This window comes from Rhinopithecus bieti, unplaced genomic scaffold (genome assembly GCF_001698545.2).
Source record: "Rhinopithecus bieti isolate Rb0 unplaced genomic scaffold, ASM169854v2 scaffold_757, whole genome shotgun sequence".
NCBI classification, from domain to species: domain Eukaryota; kingdom Metazoa; phylum Chordata; class Mammalia; order Primates; family Cercopithecidae; genus Rhinopithecus; species Rhinopithecus bieti.
In genome coordinates, this window is record NW_016803289.1 from 1248984 (window position 1) to 1271175 (window position 22192).

At 40.1% G+C, this 22192-nt stretch overlaps 1 protein-coding gene across 14 annotated transcripts in view; it reads right to left on the reverse strand.

The window, feature by feature from the left end:
• The window catches only part of PPP2R2B (protein phosphatase 2 regulatory subunit Bbeta), a 493312-nt gene that overhangs the window by 198525 nt on the left and 272595 nt on the right, over positions 1 to 22192 (reverse strand). Inside the window, exon 4 of one of the 14 annotated variants that reach the window (XM_017872363.1) lies at positions 14915 to 15041. The exons of the other annotated variants lie outside the window; for them this stretch is intronic. The gene's annotated coding sequence lies outside the window, so the exon portion shown is untranslated. The remainder of the gene's footprint in view (positions 1 to 14914; positions 15042 to 22192) is intronic. 14 annotated transcript variants of the gene reach the window in all.

Sequence of the window (22192 nt, forward strand, 5' to 3'; positions counted from 1 at the left end):
GGAAGATGAAAAAGAAGACAAGGTAAAGAGAGGCTACCTGCAAAGGAAGGACTCAACTATGCCCAGTCACCTGTCTTTTAGGAACTGTTTCTCTACTGTGTCCTTTGGAAGGACATATATTTAACACAAAAAGTAAGGAGTAGAATGGTGCGGGTCTTTTTGAAAAGTGGCAGGGAATTTTACGACTATCACACCATATCTTACCTTAGCACCACGTTCAATGTCATATAACTATCATGCTGTTATATCTTAGTCCATTGGTCTATTCTGAGATATTTTGCCAATCTTTTTCTGCTTCTTATACCTCTTCAGTGTCAATTTCCCCTGTTTCTATTAAGAAAATATTATTTTTCATTTTTCAGTCCAATCTGCTATCTGTCTGTGTGTGTGTGGTGTGTACACGTGTGCGTGTATGTCTGTACAGCTTAAAGGCCTGAGCTAATTGGCATATTCCCTGCCCCTGGCAACAGTGATTGGTTCAGGCATTAAAAAAAAAAATCCAACTTGGACCAATGAGAGTTGGGTCCAGACTTTCATTGCTACATTGAGAAGATTCCAACATATTACTTTTACTCTCTTCACACTCACTCCTCAAAGCTCTCCAAACATGTCAAACATTTTCATACCTCTGTGCTTTTGCAGATGCTATTCCACTTCTTGAATGAATGAAGAAATCCATCAGTTCTTCCATATGTTATTTTGGCTTGAATCCCCAAACCTTATGCTACCATATTTAACTTAATAAGCGTACACTCACTACTATTTATTATACCAGACCACTGGCTGTCTCCCAGCAACCCATTCTTTTCTTCTTTTGCCAATAATCCCCTGACTTTCCCTTTTCTTATCCTCAAGTAAAATTTGAGAGGTGCTGATTCCTCCCTCCACATGAGAGTGAGGCCTTAATTGGCCTAATTCATCAGGTATTCCATCTTACTGAATATAGGGAATAGATTTAGGAATAAGAACAGAATCCAAACAGAGCTAATGAGATGTTAGGAGATGTTTCCTAAGGATTTAAGGAGATGTGGAGCCCTGCACTATGGCAGACAGTTTTCCACCACAGAGAGGCTGGAACAGCTGCGGGTCTACATAGAAATCAGAGGACAGAGACAACTGAACCCGGTGACATAGCTAGGCTCTAGATCAAGCCTTACCCAAGACTAGTGCTCTTTAGAACTTTTAAGGTGTGTGTGCCTAATTTTTGATGAAGTAAATTTTTAGTAGAATTTTTTAGCCTGTTTAACCAAAAAATGCCTGGCCAATACAGTGACAAAATGTTTAATAGTTGAAGAGCCCAGCCAAAAACCTGTGGGAAATTATAAACTATCTTCTAAGTCAATGCCACATTGTTCATGCATTCATCCATTCAACATGTAGTTGACCACCACTTACTATATACCAAGAACTATTCCAGGATGTTGGGAGTATAACAATGAACAAAACAAACAAGTGTCCTTTTGAGACAGATTCTGGTGGAGGGAGATATGTAACAAACAATAAATAAGTAAAGTATGTAGTATGTTAGAAGGTGACTATGGGGAAGCAGTAGAATAGGTTAAGGCAGATCAGAAAGGCTAAAGGTGCAAGGGGACTGCAATTTCAAATAGGTACTCAAGAAAGGCTTCATTGAAAAGACAATACTTAAAGACTTGAAGAAGTAAGGAAATTGGCTATGCAGATGTCTGGAAGAAGAGCAGCCCAGCTAGAAGAAACTGCCAATCCTAAGGCCTTCAGGACTGAGGAGTTCAAGCAGCAGCAAGAAGGCTATGGGACAGGCAGAAAGCAGTAGGAAGTGAGGTTAGAGAATAAACCACAGGACAGATGATGTAGGGTCTTGCAGGCCATCATAAGGGCCCTGTTTTTACACTGGGTGAGGTGGGGAATCATTGAAAGATTTTGACCAGAAGAGTGACATGATCTGACCTAATTTTTTATAGGAATCAATATGACTACTGTGTGGAGAAGAGACTTGGGGGTCAGTGGTAAAAGTGGAAGCAGGGAACTGCTACAACAATGTACGTTAGATACTTGTTTGCATCAGTATGGTAGCAGTGGAAGTGATATAAAAAGATTAGATTCAGGGTAGATTTTAAAAACAGAGCCAATATGATTTTCTGATGCATGTGGAGTGTGAATAAAGAATGACTGCCTGTAATCCCAGCACTTTGGGAGGCCGAGACGGGTGGATCACGAGGTCAGGAGATTGAGACCATCCTGGCTAACACGGTGAAACCCCGTCTCTACTAAAAAAATACAAAAAACTAGCCGGGCGAGGTGGCGGGCGCCTGTAGTCCCAGCTACTCGGGAGGCTGAGGCAGGAGAACGGCATAAACCCAGGAGGCGGAGCTTGCAGTGAGTCGAGATCCAGCCACGGCACTCCAGCCTAGGCGACAGAGCGAGACTCCATCTCAAAAAAAAAAAAAAAAAAAAAAAAGAATGACATGCAAAGTTTTTGGCCTGAAGAACTAGCAGGATGAAGTTGTTATCAACTGAGGAAGGGACAGTTGTAGGTGAAAAAAGTTTGTTCAGGAGATGAATAGGAGTTCAGTTGGAAATATTAAGTCTGCGATATTTTATTAGACATCCAAATAGAAATTTTGAAGCAGCAGTAGCATAATTAAATCTGGAATTCGGGACTGGACTAAAAACATGAATTTGAGAGTTGTTGACATATAGATACTATTTCAAGTCACATGAGTAGATGAAATAATAAAAGGAGTAATTGTAAATAAGAGTGGATCCAAGTACTAATTCATTTAAGTCACTTATTTAATCCCTATAACCTTGTTAAGTCAGTTGTTATTGTTATCCCAATTTCACAATTAAGGAAATTGAAGCTTATGGATGTTAAGATCACACAACAGCTTGGCCAAGAGCATATATGCTCAACTGCGTATAAAGATATAAATAGCTGAGCTGGGACTGAAACCCAGGCAGTCTGACTCTAGAGACTGAGTTCCTATCACCCAATATTGCTGCCTATTCCCAAGTGGAATTTTTAAATCAGCTGATACATGTTTAGGGTTAGAAATAAGGAGAGTATAAAGGACCTAAGAGTGGGCAACAGAGCCAAAAGAATTCAGTTCCCTGTCTCTAGGGTTATAGTGAGCTGCAACTACAATGCTGAGACAAAGGTAAGGGCTGAGGTGTCTAAACACAGGGAGACCAGTTTGCTCAGTGGTCCCCACACTTAGTCAGATTCACTAGATGCAGCTTTCTAGGTGACCATGCCTAGACATTGATTCAGTAGATACTGAGTAGAGCTCAGAAATTTCATTTTGACACATGTCTCAGGAAATTCTGAACACTTTTTGAGAAATGCTACAATAGAAAAAAGACTTAGTTTGACTCTGTCCAATAACTCTCCATCCCCAAAGACCAATAAAATTGGCCTTTATCTTAACTTCACAAGTAGGATTGTGACCGAAGAAAGATATCTGCACATGGCTAATGACTACAGCTTAGCTTGGAAAAATAGTTTGATACTCTTTATGAAGGTCTTCAGTCTTCTTTAGTCAACGATAATCAATTTCCTACTTGAACTGAAATTGATCTTCTTTTATTTAGTCATGTTAGTAAACAAAATAATCTTTAACTTTGCAGAGCAAATGGTAGGTCTGTACTAATCACTCATTGAAAGTGTGTGAGAAATTTACATCTTTCATTTGTCAGTGGAGACCCAAGCTTATTCAGATAACTTTACCTAATGATCGTTGTAATCAAAGTGTAATAGCTTTTAACTTATGCTAACAAGCGACTATACGTACAATAAACTGCCAAAGCAGAGCTATAAATAAAATGGGTTGCTATGAATGCCCACTTCCTTTTTAGTTCTGACTAAATAGACAAGTACAGAGCTTCTCAGAAATGCGCATATAACTCCAATAATTGTACAGTTGAGTAAGCCCAGAAAAACATGGAAAAAAGAGCTGATATTTGCTTCCAATTTGGTTTGAATCAAAGGTAACTGCACAAATGATTTCCTTCAATACCAAATGCCATTACCAACTGTTTGCACATCCTATTGGTTTATGTTTTTACTTAGGGTTTTGAAAACAGTCCTTATGAATTGTCTCTATTTTAGTGATACGACTAATCATATTAATATGGTGCAGTTTTATTTTAAGAATTTTTTCCAGAACCACTGACTCATCCAATTTATTGGTTCCACTGGGAGGCAATCAAATGGGACTGGACTAATTTCTAAAACAGGAAAACCAAGACAACAAATAGTGGTTTCTTCCTCCTGCACCCTACTTTTTTGTGCAAAATGAAAATATGGGGGCAAAGAAGAAATAATTTCTTAATCACATTATGTTAAATGTTTACACAGCAATTTAGTGTAGTGATTAAGAAAATGGGTTCTTAGTTGCATGGTCATAAGCAGGTTATCAGTTTCTTTATCTATAAAATAGGGTTGGTGAAAGTACCCACCTCATAAGGACTGTTAAGGAGATTAGATAGGCTCCCACTTCTGGGTATATATCCAATGAAGAGATATGTAAACTTCCATATGAATTGCAGCATTATTCACAATAGCCAAGATATAGAAACAACTTAAGTGTCTATCAACAGATTAATAAAGAAAATGTAGTATGCATGCAAAATGAAATATTATTCAGCCTTAAAAAAGGAAACCTTCCCATTTGCGACCACATGGAAGAACCTAATACATTACGCTAAATGAAATGAACCACACACAGAAAGACAAACACTGTATGATCTCACTTATATGGGAAATCTGAAAAAGTTGAACTCATAGAAACAGAGTAGAAGGGTGGTTACCAGTGGTTGAGGAGTGAGGTATTTGGGAGCTGTTGGCCTAATAAATTCCAGAGACCTAATATACAGTATGGTGACTACAGTTAGTAATGTGTTATATACTTGAAATTTGCTAAGAGTAAATGTTATTCTCATCACATATGCACAAAACAAGAAAAAAACACAAAACATAACCATGTGACGTGATAGATATGTTAATTAGCTTGATTGTGGACTCATTTTACTAGGTATAGTATATCAAAACATCAGGTTGTGCAACTTAAATACAAACTGTTTTGTCTCAAAGCTGAAAAAGTCAATTTGCATGACTAAAAAATGGAAGATTAGATGGAAAAACGCACATCAAATGACCAGCATAGTATCAGGCACATGATAAATTCTTTGTTATCATTAGTGACTATCATTTTTATCTATGCACATTTTTAATCTATGCTCAACTGGGTATAAACATGCCTGCATATAGACTATCCCTACTTTTTGTCACTTTGCATTCCACTATTGAACTCAGCTGCCTAGTTACTGCCTAATAAGCATCTCTGTTTCACCTCTTCCACTGTAGGCATTCAGTGTGTTGCTGCTGACTCAAACAATGGTACACCAACAGATAACACCCATATAAAAACGCCATTGCAATGATCTGACATTTGAGGGGGATTTTTAAATGCCGTGGCGTCTTCTTCTTATCCAGTTGGGCCATGAAAAAAAAAACAAAGGGTATCTTAATGATGGATCCATGTGTGCTCCCATATGTTGAAGTGTATACATATCTGCTCCTCGAGTCATCACAAACAGAAGTCATCACAAAGGATAGAGTGAGCAGAACTTAAAACCACCCACCTGGGCTGACTATGTGCAATGCAATTTTTACCAAGTGATACATTTAAGTTATTATGAGATAGAACACCACTTCCTTGGCATCTGACTGCTCTAGTAGCTACAAATGGCAAAACATTCTTCTTCTTTTAATTTACACTCACAGAGTGCCTACCATGTGCCATATACTGTGCCAAGGGCCCTGAGGAAAGGAAAGGCAAATAAGACAAGATCTTTAAGCTAAAGATAAGCCACAGAATATACTATTTCTCCAACACAAATACCTAGCAGAGGACCTGGCTCATAATTGATGATTAATACGGATTTGCTGAATGAACAAATGTACAATTTGGGAAGTCCTATTTACAAACCTAGGGTAGACAAGGAAACAATCAAGCCAAATTTAGGAAGCCTCTGTTCCCAGTTACCACTGCCAAAAATCTTTATTTGTTTTGTAGCTTCTAAGTCTGGCCAGGAAGCACACGTTTTTTTCTTAGTTAGGCCATTGATTCCTAGTGTGTACCATCACATTGTGATTACTGCTACTAATTAAGGTACACTCTGAACTTTTATAGTAGTGAGAGTGACTTAATATACCACCATTGGCAATGGGAAGAATCAGTTTGATTTCACCAGCCTGTGACCCCATCCCATAAGTTCTTCACCTTTTAAGGTGGAAGTAGCAAATCAGCTAAACTCTTCCAAAAGTTTGGGGAGTTGACCGTTTGTTAGCTCCCAACGTTCCCACTGTGTCCTCACAGCATGAAAGTGCTCCACCATGATCCATACAATAACAAGCCCTGTTCCATTGCAATCAGCAGAATAAAGGGCTCTCACATAACCCCTTTCAGCTATTATTTGTAGTGTGACTACAATCCTGCTTTAGCTTTCAAGACACTCAAGAACGTAAGGATGCACCATCTGTGGATTCTTGTCATCACATAAAGCAAATAATTGCTTTTTAAAAAATCCATGCCACTATTGCTAATTTTTTCATTTCCACAAGCTACCCCACTAAACAACCTCTGGGTATTTACATAGTGTATTTGATTATGCAGTGGTTTTGTGTGTATTGAACATTATACAGTGAGTCCATGTATCCTGAACTCACCATCTGGATTTTTCAAACCAACTTGCCTGCTTTCTTTTATTTTTAGCAGGAGGATGATAACACCCATCTTTCTGGCCTCTGGAGGGATTAATACTCACAAAAGCTGTAAAGATGAAAGACACTGGATCTGTGCTGAGTATGATATAACAAGGTGTATTTGTAACCTCACGCTTAAAGAGACCTATCAACCAGGCATCTCCGACTACCAGCAGCTAAGCACATTATTGTCATCAAATGGTATTTATTGAACATGCAGTAACTGTCTGGCGAGCTCCAAATTAATGGGGGACTCCTGAGAACCTAATTTTAAAACATTATCTCCCTCTTTGTTATCTGTATTTGTTTGTTTCAGAGCCTGACATGTTAATTGGGGCTCAGGACTCCAACGCACAACTGCAATTTTCCTTTTGAAAACAAGAAAGCGGCTGCCTAAAGACAGCTGGCTTAGCTCCTGGAGTTCAGAGGTTGGCAGGGAGCTGTGCAGCCACAAGTGCCAGTAAGTGCCATGAATATGGCAGAAAACTGGAACTTGTCTCAGGTACAGGCTGAGAAATAGACAGACAAGCCGTCAATCTCCTTTCAGAGTCTCCCTTCCTGTAACTACTCCATCCGAGACAGGCATTTGTCATATTTTTAGTCTCCTTCTCAGGAGCTTTCCATTTTCATCCCTAGTCTCTTCAGGGACTTGGTGAGTCTGGTTTTGAGCCTCTAATTGGCTTTTACCCTCTAATTCTTTTTCATTCCCCCAGAAGGCAAATTGGCCATTTCCTTGTCTACTTTATCCCATTTTTTTTCACTTGCTTGCCTCATTTTGTTTTTCATCTTCCAAGGAGACTTACCCTCTTCTCTCCCTTCACATATCACTGGAGATCTGTCAAGCCTGCTATAACCCTGACTTCCCCAACCTTCCCCTGATGAAGCCTTCCCCAGCTGGTAATTTATTTCTCTAATCCACAGCTTCCACAGTATTTGCTTTGGATCTTCTCTGTAATACATTCTAAGATGATTTGTACCCATTGATAGGCATATTCAGAAGATAAATCTTCACACACCATGCAACACTCACCAGCATACTGAGCCTAGAGCAGGAGCTTAGATTACTCTTAGACAAATGAATGCTATCATTTAAATCATATAAGTACTTTATAAAAAAAATGTTTTACTGATGATAAAAATCAACACCTAACATAATCTAACTATGCTTTAATACTGAGAACAAACAAAATTATCAACAGTAGCAACTAATATTGACTCAGCACTTAACAATGCTCCAGGCATAGCGAGGTGCTTTGCTTGGATTATCTCTTTGAATCCTATCAATAAGTTGATGAGGTAGGCACTAATATTATAGAAGGGAATTGTAGCTTTAGGAATTAACTTTCTCCAGGGTATACAGCTAACAAACAGTAGATCTGGGAATCAGGTCCATGTCTGTCTGACCTCAGAGTTTGCTATCTTAGTCACTTCACTTCTGTCTTCTTTTTCCTTGTGAGCCAGTTTAAAAGGATCTAGTCAGGCTCAACCAGAGTGACTCTGGGAATTTATAAAACATATATATATATAAATAGGTGACAGATACACTGGATACTCTGAGGTGACTTTTTAATTTCTGTAGAAAATGTCCTCTGATTCCCATTCCAGGACAGCCAGAGCAAAGCAATGGCCAAAGAAAGTTTCCTTACTCCCCAGTTCTTACATGGAGTAATGATTTCTTCACTAAACAATGAGGAGGCCAATTTAGGTTCTTAGAGCAAATCTTGTTTTCTAGCAATGAACATATTTCTCCTTGTCTTTGACTTAGATGTTATTTGCACTAGCCTAATTTAAATTGTTAACACAGTACAGTTTTTAACAGAAAGACAGAGAATGAATATGAAAGATTTGGGCTGCTGCTGGTGGTAGTGGGGAGCTCTATTTACTTTTGGTTAAATGCCAGTACTGTAAGAGTCCAAGGTCAGTAAAAGAGGTGTGAAACCAATTAGGGTTTCTCAGCTTCTGGCTGCTGGAAGATATGCATATTGCACACCCAAAATATACAGTTTTGTAAGGAGGTATCGACAGGCTACAGTCACTCTGCCATGCTGCACAATGGCATGGTGCCAATCCAGCCTGAGGCAACACATGTCCACTCATGAGCCTTGGGTTAAAAGTGCTGCAACCCAAAAGAACAGAGGTGAACAAAAGAGATTCAGCAAGACTGGGAATGAAGCACAAATCACAGATAGAGGAGATCACCATCAAAAGCTTAGGAAAAAATCTGCCAAAGCTATATAGCTCTCTGCTAATGACTATGATTGTAATTTCTGCATATTTTAACAGATGTTCTGTTTATAAAACTGCAAATGAATTTAGGGGTTATGAATAAAGCCAGGAGGCCCTGGAGATGTTTCTTTGTATGATTAACTGACCACAGGCCATTTGTTTTACAACAAAGATGCTCAATGATCCATAGTCCATGATTTATACCAGCGTATGTATACTAATGGCTGATGTCTCCATGGTACTTCTCATTAGCATCAGAAGGGGGATTGGAGGGAAACAGATTATGGGAATAGCTCTCCCATTGCTCAACACGATAGTTCATTAGTGGGTGTGGAATCGACCCGAAAAAAAAACCTAAGAAGATAATCATAAGCTGAAATTTGAATTATTATAACAATTAAGGAAGCCAATTCAACAATGAAAGGAGGAATATGGCTTTTTATAGCTCTAGCTCCATGCATCTTGATAAACTGGAAATGAGAGGATATTCTGTAATTTCCAAATAGAAGATAAATTATAGTAAAATTTTGAATAATAATAAACATAATATTACTGACTTGTACTGAGTACCTATCTATGGATCAAGCATTCTACTGGGTAATTTATATAAATTATCTCACTTCATCCTCACAACTGTGTATTGTAAGGATCCCCGTGCACTGATACCAGAATAGCATCAAGGTTAGGGGCATCCCAGGCTGCTGGCTATTTCTTTTCTTCCTCAAGGCCCTTCTTCTTCTTGGTGGGCACTCTCTAATGCCCTCTCTACCAAATGAATTTTCTCTGCTTCCTAATAGTCACTGCTGCCTCATTACTTCACAGCTCAGACTTGATCTCATAGTCTCCTTTCATCTTAAGTTCTCAGAGCTAAATACTCTGATGGTATTTTCTTCTAGTCTCAACTCCCAAGAGAAGAAATCTGATAGACTCAGCTAATGTTTTTCTGGGGGGTTGGGGGGGACTAGGTCACATAAAAAGTCATAAGCCCATCTATCGATTGGCTAATTTTCTGTACTCCTGCCCTTCAGTCTAATTAACTGTGCTTGGATGGGGTAGGAATGACTCAGGGTTCAAGATAAGGGGCCTCTCCAAGGAAGTGAAATTAGGATCTCCAAGAGAGATCCACATTCTCATGTACATTGCAACACCATTCCCAATATCCAGATATGGAAGCAACCTAAATGTCTGTCAACAGATGAATGAAGAAAATATGGTATATGTGTACACACACACACATATATATACACACGTATTATATATAAATACACACATATATACATACATGTACATATATACACACATGATATCCCAGTGTATACACACATATATACATACATGTGTATATATATGTATCCCAGTGAATACACACATATATACATACGTGTGTACACGTATGTATATATGTGTGTATTCACTGGGATACCATTCAGTCTTTAAAAGGAAGGAAATCCTGCCATTTGCAACAACATGGATGAACCTGGAGTACATTATGCAAAGTGAAATAAGTCAGATGCAGAATGACAAATATTGCATGATCCCACTTATATGTGGAATCTAAAATAGTTAAACATAAAAACAGAGTAGGATAGTGGTTACCAGGGGTTGAGGGGGTAGGGAATGAGACCATGTTGGTTAAGGGGTACAAAGCTTCAGTCAGACAAAATGAATAAGTTCTGAAGATCTGATGTACAGCAATGTGACTATAGTTACCATTATTGTATTGTAGACTTGAAATTTGCTGAGAGGGCAGATATTAAGTGTTCTTGCCATATATACACAGAAAAAAAGGTAACTATGTGAGGTGATATATATGTTAATTTGACTGTGGCTAATATAGCACATACATCAAATCAAGTTGTATACTTTATACACAATTTTAACTGTCAAATATACAATAAAACTAGAAAAAAATAGGGCCTCTCTATAACCTTTTGAGTGGAGACTGGAGCACAGCAGATGCCCTTGAATGGGGAAATCACCATCAGTAAATCCAGTTCATGCTGAGGATGATGGGAATATACAGGCTGTGGGGTCAGGCCGTCTGCCTCTGCCTCTTATTGGCTGTAGGACCTTAGGCATTTAAGTTAAAAGACAGCTTAATTCACTCACCCATAAAATGGGAATATTACAAATACCTACTTAATAAGGGTGCTATGAGAGTGAAAGGGATGTACAAGTGCTCTCAGCACAGTGCCTGGTGCAGAATCCACACTTAACGTTGGCTATTATCATAATTCTATTAATACATTTTATTAATAACAAATTATAACTGCAATATAACAACTTCTCCAGAGCTAAGCCCAAATTCGAAGATGAACTAGTGCTCCAAGTGGCCCCACTTAACCATGCTGGAATGAAAGGGAGGAGCAGCTGCATGTGTCTGTCATTCAAATCAACGGGGTAATTCTGTTTTTATTGTGAACAGACAAAAGCTGTGTCCTCGGCTGGGTCCAAATGATGAGATTCTTTATGACTAACTGAGGTGGAGGCGATATTCTCAGACCTTCCTGAATGACCCTCACAAATACCCAGTGGTTCTTGGAGCTTAAGGAGTAACATCTGACTCTGAGGAAGTCACCACAAATTTCAAGCTCTAGTCCCATTTTCACCCTTCCTTTTCTCACATCCAGAGTCTTATTTCCCAAATTTGCTTTCCCTGCTCTCTCTAGAATGCATCGGATCCTTCCATTGGAAATGTCTGGGTCAGTACCCAACATCTGGCATAGCTATCTCCAAATTTGTTGGATAATTAAATTCTACCCAAGAACTCAACAGGGGGGTGGCAAATGAATACCTGAGGGCACTGCCTGGCTTTGGAAATTTGAGTGCATATTATCACTACTTGTGTGTATTTGTGAACACAAAAGAATTAGTAAGTGCTCCTGAAACATCATCTCATTCCATCTGTTGTCAAAGTTCACATTAAGCACCAAATCCAAGGGAGCATAATGAGTTATGTGAAAATGAACTTGTGCTTGGAATTTCAATATCCCCAGGTGATGCAAATAGGCACATTTCAGCTTGTTCTGAAAAATCCAAAGCTCTGGGACCTGAACATATGGTCCAAGTTATTTAGCCAGATAAGACATGGGATTTCCTACAAGTAGGGTTTTGTCAGCAGGTTGGTAAATAGTTTTTCCTCATCTTGGACACTCCAAATCCTGGTGGGGGTGGGATAAGGATATAGCAAGGTCTTCCCACAAAGGACATGTTTATTAAAAAAGGAGATCAAGCCTTTAACTTGTGCCCCAAGGCTCAGAAGCCAGCACTAGTTAGTTATGCAAGTATTTTGAACCCACAGGACTTCTGGGGAATTGGAAGGAGTCCAACCTGGCTATTAGAACTAAGCTTCAGATAAATTTTACTCCCGTCCTCACTATCAACATTAATAAAATGTTTAAGGAGCTGGAACCAGAGCCATAAGGAATGTTCACGTCAGAGAAAGCAGGATACACAGGGAGAGGAGGAGTGAAATTTAGCTTATGAATTGTTCCCTTCATACGCTCCAAATGCTACTTCTCTCTCCAAAACATATTTATTCCATAGAGCACATGCCTAACGCCATCCACATCTAAATGCTTTACAGCTACTATTATTTAGCTGAAATTAGAACACTTTTTAAGTATTAGGAGATCAAATCCCCAGGCAATTGTATGTAAAATTTCCCTACATCGTGTATTTCTCAGTGCTGTCTGAAACCCAACATTAGAACTACGTAAGCCCTAGCAAATGCCTCATGTCGGGGAATGTTCTAAGACAGTGCTGGGGATTATCAGCCACATTTGTTAACTTTAGTACAATTTAGACATTTTTAAAGATAAAGGTCATTAATATTTTAACATATCATTAAATTTAAATTCAGAACTGAGAACTGTTATAAGTGAGAATCTAACCAGTTTTAATTAGGCATTTAATAAAATTTATTTATGTTAAGAGAAATATTTGGTATCAGGAGAAAAAAACACAATAGAATGAATATTTGAAAATATTATATTCTAGCTAAGTCATGTGGTTTTATTTAAGTCATCATTAGCAGACCTAGCAAATTAAACTTTCAAAGCCCTGTGACATGTGCAGCTCCTAAAAATAAAAGGAAACTTAAGCCAGTCACCTGGTGTAATGGTAAGGAATACAAGCCCAAGTTAGGCATCCCTGTGTTTAAGCCTGCCATTTACAAACCATGTGGTTTTGGCAAATTATTTTGCCTCTCTAGGCCTTGATTTTTCCATCTGCAAAGTAGGGGGAAATAACAGTGCCTGCTTCATGTGGTTATCGTGAGGAAATCAGGCGATAATTATATAATTAACCGGTCAGCGGCAGTGGCTCATGCTTGTAATCCCAGCACTTTGGGAGGCCGAGGCAGGTGGATCACAAGGTCAGGAGATCGAGACCATCCTGGCTAACATGGTGAAACCCCATCTCTACTAGAAATAAAAAAAAAATTAGCCGGGCATGGTGGCCGACTCCTGTAGTCCCAGCTACTTGGGAGGCTGAGGCAGGAGAATCACTTGAACCCGGGAGGCGGAGGTTGCAGTGAGCCGAGATTGCACCACTGCACTCCAGCCCGGGTGACAGAGCGAGACTCTGTCTCAAAAAAAAAAATTATTATAATTATAGTTAACATTTATCGAGTCCTACTTCCTATGCACTGGGCATTGCTACAGGCATTTTAATATACATTATTTAATCCTCACAATAACCCAAAGAAGTAGGCACTTTCATCTCTGTTTTTAAAGATGAGAGGAATCCAATGCTTAGAGAAGATCTATGACTTGCTCCAGGTATCACTACTAGCATCTGGCAGACCCGGGACTGGAACCCAAGGCCATCTGTGTACAAAGTTCATAGTTCTGTTGCCTGCCCTCTCCCCTCCATCCCCTCTACACCTGCTCTGATCCATTGCCTTTTAAATTGACTATATTATCAATAACAACATAAACATCTTGACAGCCAGGGTTGTGACTTGCTACTCAATAAATATTTGCCAAATGAATTACTGACTCTTTTGATGTTGTTTAGAAAGACAAAATCAGAATCTGTTTAGAAGCAATGAGGAGTCCCTTAGAAAGCTTAAACGGAAGGTAGGATGGAGACTGTGGATTTTCTGATATTATTATATATTAGACATGAATGTCTTCAAACTGGAACAAAAACTGACAAACAGAATAATTGCAAAATATGTGCCAATGGCCTTGAAATCAAAAGGAGCAGGTCCCCTGAGGAAAAGCAGGTTTAATGCTTCACACTCCATGATGAGTCCTCGAGAAGAAATGAGGCTAGGCAGAAACAAGGCAGCCTAGGTGGGGCTTCACATCCAGAAGTGAAGAAAAGCATTCTAATATTTGAGGGGAATATAACTTCTCAAACTCCAAGAGTTGCTTTTCCGAATAAAGCTGTTGGGTCCCAAGATGGCAGCATAAACAACAGCAATTCTCCTCCTCAAGCTGTGAGGTCAGATTTTATGTGCTGGGAAGAGATTAACTTTATTGCAAGGAGAAGGATTTAATTGCAGAGAGTGATTAGCCAAATGCTTAGATCAATAGAATGCAGGTCAAACTGTGCTCAGAAATATCCATGGCTCTTATTACATAGAAAGTTGAGGACCCAGAAACCATTTGGGGACCCTGAGCCATTTGCACATGAGGTCATCTGCAAACCTTTCCCTAGACCGCAGAAGCATTCTTTTCTTTACCCAGCAATGATAGCATGCTGACTCAAGGAACATTCGCCCCTCCCCCCAACTCTTGGAATTAGAGAAAGTCAATAAAACAGCTGGGATCCTTGAATGCTGTTTTCAAAGTAGAGAAAGGATCCTCCCTGGTCTAGCTCTTTGTTGCCTAATTGCAACAAAAATCAATGGTTTTGAAAACTGAAAGCAGATAGATCATTCCTCATTTATCCAAGATATTTGAGCAGAAGATGGAGCGACATTGTCTAACATACCTTAATTTTCACTCTAGCCAGAGCCCTCTTTATTCAATGAGTTCTGTGTTTGCGTTGTTCTTATGAAGAAATTCATTGATAGCAATGGAATATGGTAAAGCAGATGAGCCTGTAGTACAAATTGCACCTTAGGAAAAAAAATGGAGTGGTTTAAAAGTGGTATTTTACATAAGTGATACCTTACTGGCTAACCAGGCATCCCAACAAGTTGAGACTATGCAGAGGGGATGTGGCTTAAGGGGAAGGCTGTGTTTGCCAACTGGGAGCTCTAAATATGTTGCTCCACCTGGGATCTACACCTGACAAGCAGAGGCCCCAAATTCCCTTAATCGTTGGCAGCTGAGTGAGTCTGACTTCCTAGTTCTTATCATTTATTTCCTAGAATCCAAATCATATGATGGAAAAGACCTAGAAAAGTGTCAAATCCCTACCTTGGAGACTAAAGCCAATAAAGAAGTAACATCAAGAAAAAGGCCAACTCTTTCAGAATTTTCTGGGAGGCTTGCAGGTAACATTTTACTCATCCTGAAAATACATTTGTGAGATTTGGTGGATGATAAAATGAACTGAGTGTGCCACTGAACAAATGGAGAAGCTAGGGAGACAGTGTGTGTGATGTGCACATACATACATGTGCACAAGCAGAAACACGCCTCTATCCAAGGTCACCTAGAGTCAGTGATAAGGCTACGACTTGGGCTAAGTTTCCATCTCTCCCACGAAGTTGTTTTAAGAAACTGTGCAGCTCAGCCCTACCAAGGAAACATTTTCTTTTCCCTGACAGTTTGATACTTCATTTCCACCTTTCCTACTAAGAGCTGTCATTAATTTTAGGCTCCCTAGGAATAAAACATACCTCCAGGAAACAGCTTGTGTATAACCTTTAAGGTATTGCTCGGCTTGTAAAATGGCTCTAGAATCTTGCTTGTAATATAGAAAAAAGAAAAAGGAGAGGTACCTGACTCTTTCTATTCCTGCATGTTTTTGCTGTGTGGTCTCCTATGCAGATTGACCCCAAAGTCCTTATAAAGGCTTATGTTGTTGGCCATCATCATATCCAGCCCGGAGCTTTCCCAACATTAAAAATGAAGCAACAGAGGTGCTGTGATATAATGGAAGGTACTCTGGGAGAAGAGTCAGCATATTTGAATTTTTGCTCCAGTTTAACTAGCAGTCACCAACCAGAATAGTATGAACAAGTGGAGTAATCTCTGCCTTTTGTTATCCTTGGCTGACAAATGGAAAAAGGACATGACAGAATGTTGTTTTGCCAACTGCTGAGTGTCACGTGATGCAAGAGACTGCTGCCACCTGGGGAAGTACAAAAGTGCCCCTGACAGGGGAGCAGGCAATAGGGGACCTTAGTTTTAGCTTTGGCTCTACTTCTCATTGTCCCATTCATTACCTTAAGTCTACCCCTGTGGGTCTCCGTTTCCCCATCTGAAAAAGAGGGTATTGGTCTTATGACCTAGGTGCTCTGAAACCTTGTTACTCTAAGTATGGACCCTAGACTAGGAGCATGTGGGAGACCTAGGGGCCTGGCAGAAACGCAGAATCTTGACCTCCACCCAGACCAACTGAATCAGAACCTGCATTTTTTCAAGCTCCTCAGGTGATCTGTTTGTACATGAAAGCTTAAGAATCACTGGTCTTCAAGATCTCTTCCAGATTTTTCAGTCTATAATTATACTGTAAGCGGTCCAGTGTAGTGCACTGTCACAGAACATCTATTTCATGAGACAGTGGCATAACTTGCTATTTATGGCTAAGGAGGCATGGTAGTATTTTTTGGCTTATAGGTGCACTTCAGCATAGTCACATGAGACCAGTCAGTTCTTGCAGAGGAAAAGTTTGTCTTGGTTCTTCCATATCTTTTCCTCTCTGATCACAAAGCTCAGACGTGGGTTTTGATATACAAGATGATCATATTTCATATTAAAAGATAATGTCAAAATTGCTAAGATAATAACTTATGCCAGGCACAGTATTAAGTACTTTCATATAGTCCTCATTTCATACTTAAAACAGCCCTCGGAGTAGGTTCTATTGTTATCTTAATTTCACAGATGAGAAATGTGGATCTTGGAGATGTAATTTGCCCAAATTCCAAGCTGGAACGTGACAGAGCTGGGATTTGAATACAGATCTGACTCACACCAGAGTACGTGCTTAATCACCAGGGATATGCCCTCTCCAATTCCTTGGTTAAATCTCCTGGGGTACTTTCTTTTCCTTTTCTTTTCTCTTTCTTTTCTTTTCTCTTTTCTTTTCTCTTTCTTTTCTCTTTTCTCTTCTCTTCTCTTTTCTATTTCTTTTCTTTTCTCTTCTCTTTTTTCTTTTCTTTTTTTTTTTTGAGATGGAGTTTTGCTCTTGTCACCCAGGCTGGAGTGCAATGGCACAATCTCAGCCCACTGCAAACTCTGCCTCTGGGGTTCAAGCGATTCTCCCACCTCAGCCTCCCAAGTAGCTGAGGTTACAAGTGCCCACCACCACACCCAGCTAATTTTTTGTATTTTTAGTAGAGATGGGGTTTCACCATGTTGCCCCGGCTGGTCTTGAACTCCTGACCTCAGGTGATCCGCCTGCCTCGGCCTCCCAAAGTGCTGGGATTACAGGCATGAGCTACTGCACCCAGCTATCTTCTTTTAAATATTCTCACTCCACCTTTGTGTCCTCACATCATTCTTGCTATTGCAAGCCCAGTCATACAATATTTTAGGCTGGTGCTGTCCATTGGGTTAATCAGTAGCCACATATAGTGATTCAAATTTAAATTACTCAGTTTCTTATATGCACTAGATGACATTTCAAGGGCCCAACAGTCATATGTGCCTAGTGGCTACCATGTTGAATAGCACAGATATAGAACATTTCCATTGTCAGAGCAAGTGCTATTGCCTAGTGTTGTTTTAGAGAATCTAGTTGCTGAAAATTATCACTCTATCACTGGCCTTGTTCTGTTTCACTGCTTCTCAGTATTGAAAGCTCTACTGTTAAATGCACACCTTAGATACCTTAGAGCCCCATTCACTAAGATGTAAGAGGCTGTCTGGAGAGGAAGAACTGACCAATCCTGAATAGACAACAAACTGGGAGTCCTAAAGCTTGACCCTGACTTCAAGTTCAAAGACAGCATCCCAGAAGCTGGGGCTCTGGCGTGTGTTGCCAGCCTTGCCAGCCTTGGCTCTTATGATTCACTGTGACAACTCTTCATTTCTGTCAGGGGAAAGAAAGTCCAATTGGGCAAGTTTTATTTCCTCTCTGAAATAAAACAGAATTGACTTGCCAAGGTATCTGCAGGGACATCCATTGTGGGACCTTAAATTACCTGGTAACACTTCTAGTCAATCCCACTTTCATGTTGGAGTTTGTAATCAACATTTATCTCTATAAGACAGACCATCTGCAGGTTTCTAATACCATTTTTATTATTACCTTGTAAATGTAAAATCCTCGAGGCAGAAATGCCAGCTGCTAACACTGGTGTGTGTGTGTGTGTGTGTGTGTGTGTGTGTGTGTGTGTGTGAGCACCCACTTCTCCAGTGATGAATGTCCTTGGGTCCTCGAGTTTCCAACAGCAACAAAAAGACATACCAAGGACTTGCCTAGAAATTATGTATTATATGGATCCAATGTCAGGGGCTTTGGGGGCAGCTTTCTCTAGTAGACCCACTGACACAGAATGACCTTCCCTTTCTCCGCCAGGGTAAAGCCTTCTATGTGGCTGTCAGCCTTTCTGCTTTGGAAATTAGGGCAAATAATGGAGACAGAAATTCTTGCCAAATGCTCACAAGCAGACACTTCACAGCCGTCTCTCTGACAGGTATTAATAAACAATAGTTATCACTTATTGAAGGCCCAACTTCAATTTCTCTGCTAATTTAGAAATTCATCAAACCTCTACTAGAAAGTTCTGGGTCTCAAAGAGCAGCCAACCCAGTGAGGAAGGTAAGTATTGAATCTAGTCAACACCCAAATAAATGTATATTAATTGTAATAATGGCTGGGAATGAAAAAAATAAGGCGCTATGGTAGCAATGAACAAAGGAGGCCTTATTTAGAAGCAGTGGTCAGAGAAGACCCTCTCTGAGGAAATGACCTATCAGTTAAAACTGGAAGGATGGAGCAGCTAGCCTGCAGCTAGAGCTTGGTAAGCAAGGAGTGGGCCACGAGGCTGTGGGCACACAGAGACCAGATCTTGCAAGGTGAGCCTTGGTAAGGAGTTTGCTACTAAGAACAATGGGAAATGATTGAAGAGTTTGAGGCAGAAGGCTGACAAGTACTTCATGTTTTTAGAAGATCACTCTAGCTAAAGTGTGAAGAACGGATTGGAGGTTACATGGAGCAGAGCGTGGAAGCAGGGAAACGGGGTAGGGACTCTGTAGTGCAGGTGGGAAATAGCAGTGACTTAGACTCACATCATAGTACTGTGGATAGAGATAAGTGAAGAAATCTGTGAGATGTTTTGGGGGAGTACAAAAAGGACTTGCTAGCCAATCTGTTGTGTGGGGGTAGAGTAAGGAAAAATCAGGAATCAAGGATGACTCTCAAGTTTCAGGCTTGAGAAGTTGGTGGGTAGTGGTACTGTGTGCCAGAACTGGTTTTGCATTCATAATTTGCAAGCCCGACAACTAGCCTTGTTAAAGTCAGGTATTGTTACTAACATCTCCCTTTACAGATGGTGTATTAGTTCGTTTTCATACTGCTGATAAAGATATACCTGAGATTGGGCAATTTACAAAACAAAGAGGTTTAATGGACTCACAGTTCCACGTGACTGGGGATGCCTCACAATCACAGTGGAACGTGAAAGACACGTCTCATATGGTAGGGGTAAGAGAAGACAATGAGAGCCAAGTGAAAGCGGTTTCCCATTATAAAACCATCAGATTGTGTGAGATTTACCCACTAGCATGAGAACAGTACGGGGAAAACCATCCCCATGATTCAGTTATATCCCGCTGGGACCCTCTCACAACAGGAGGGAATTATGGGAGCTACAATTCAAGATGAGATTTGGGTGGGGACACAGCCAAACCATACCAGATGGGGAAACTCAGATCAAGTAATTTGCCCAAAGTCACACAGCTGGTGAATCGTCCAGCCAGGATTTGAACGCTTGTCTATGAGCAAAGTTTGTGTATGCTCTTTCCTTCACCTTCATTACCTCATGACTGCGTTTTCTCATTCACTGACTTGCAGTCTCTATGGCTCCTATCTTTTTTTTTTTTTTTTTTTTTTTTTTTGAGATGGAGTCTCGCCCTGTCACCCAGGCTGGAGTGCAGTGGTGCAATCTCGGTGCAAGCTCCACCTCCCAGGTTCAAGCAATTCTCCTGCCTCAGCCTCCCAAGTAGCTGGGATTACAGGCATGTGCCACCATGCCTAATTTTAGTATTTTTAGCAGAGACAAGGTTTCACCATGTTGGCCAGGATTGTCTCAATCTCTTGACCTGGTGATCCGTCCACCTTGGCCTCCCAAAGTGCTGGGATTACAGGCATGAGCCATGGCACCTGGCCATATTGCTCCTATCTTTATTAGTCTATCTGTGTGTGTATGTATATATATATGTACATATATATACTATGAATGAAGCTATATATATAATGTGTGTATATATATATGTATATATGCTATATGTAGAGTATGAAGCAGTGCCTAGTGCACAGGAAGCACCTAATAAACCTTAGCCTTTTAATATACACATATATGTGTGTGTGTATATATATATCTACATGTATATACACTATGAATGAAGCTATATATATAGTGTGTGTATATATGCTATATGTAGAGTATGAAGCAGTGCCTAGTGCATAGGAAGCACCTAATAAATCTTAGTCTTTTAATAATCATTTAAAAAACACTCTCTTGACACACAAACACATGCACCTCACATACCAATTCAACTTCTACACCAACAATTTTGGAGTTACATTATTTGGATGCATGTTTTTGAAAATGTCACTAGGAATGAATATTACCTTATGCCCAACCTGAGGAGCAGCTTCTTCAAGCACAGTTTCCTATAAACTTTGTACCAAATAGTATGCCCCTCCAAAACCAACAGGCCCTTCTTTGTAGAAGTCAAGTGGAAGCAACGCTTAGAGGTATGAATCAGTGTGTCGCTCGATTCCATGGAGACAAATCCAAGTGGGCACTGGCAGCTGCCCGGGTCCTCAGTGAGCTGAAGCAGGCCACATGGGAAGATAATTTTAAAAATTTCTTAGCATCAATAAAATACCTCTTTTTAAGAGCTCCATCTCCTAATTCAAAGTTGAAACCTTCTATTTTCCACTGCTCTGCTCCACTGCTATTTCAGTTATTAGAACACCTGCCGTCTGAACGAGTTTGCCTCCCAAATAGCTGAATAATCAAAAGATGAGGAGACTTGCTTAAGCAGCAGGAAGGAAAACTGGTGAAAGAAAGAAAGGGTTGACGGGCAGCAAGAGGAGGAGAATCCAGGAACACATGAGACAGAAATGGAGAGAGCAAGCAGGAGGAGTCCTGGGAAGGTGGCAACAGTTTAGACCAGGACAGGAAGTGGTAAGAACAGAGAAGAGACAACACCACACTCAGGAGAAAGCAGAAGAAAGGGGAAATAAAATTGTCAAACCCTCTCTTGAAGAATATCTATAAGGCAGTTATCATTATTGTGGCAGTTAAAGCCATGACTTGGGACACATAGAACAGGGACTGAAACTGTGCATACAAAGTATGCACTCAGTAAATGCTTTATAATAGATTATGAGCATCAGAATGGGGGTAAAACACTCCCTCCCCCAATAAATACTGAAGGGGAAAAAAAAACGCTAAAACAAACAAACAAACAAAACCCTCCATATCCTATGGTCTTTTTTTTTTTTTCTTTTGGGGCGACAATGTTAGTTTTCTAATTTGTCAACTTCTTCAAATGCTGCTTTCTTCCCTTGTAGCTCTTCTACATGAAATCCAGAGATGACAGGTCCTTATGTTACAGTAGGTAACTAGTCAAAAATGAGCAGAGTAGGAGAGGGCTCCCCTGCAACACACACCAGGAATGTCAGGAGACCACCAGGTGATGGTCAGGCAGTTGTTAACTCTCTCTAAAATAATAATTGGTCATGGTCAGTGCCAGGGAAAGGCACCCAATAGATGGGAAAGTCTCCCAATAGATAGAAACATCTGAAACTGGTGATCAGCAGCTTCCTGATAAGATCTCAGGAGTTGGGTGAGTGAGCTCAAGCATGCGCACTAAGGTAAAATGGCAGATGACCTCCCTCTAGGAACACTGGACTGGT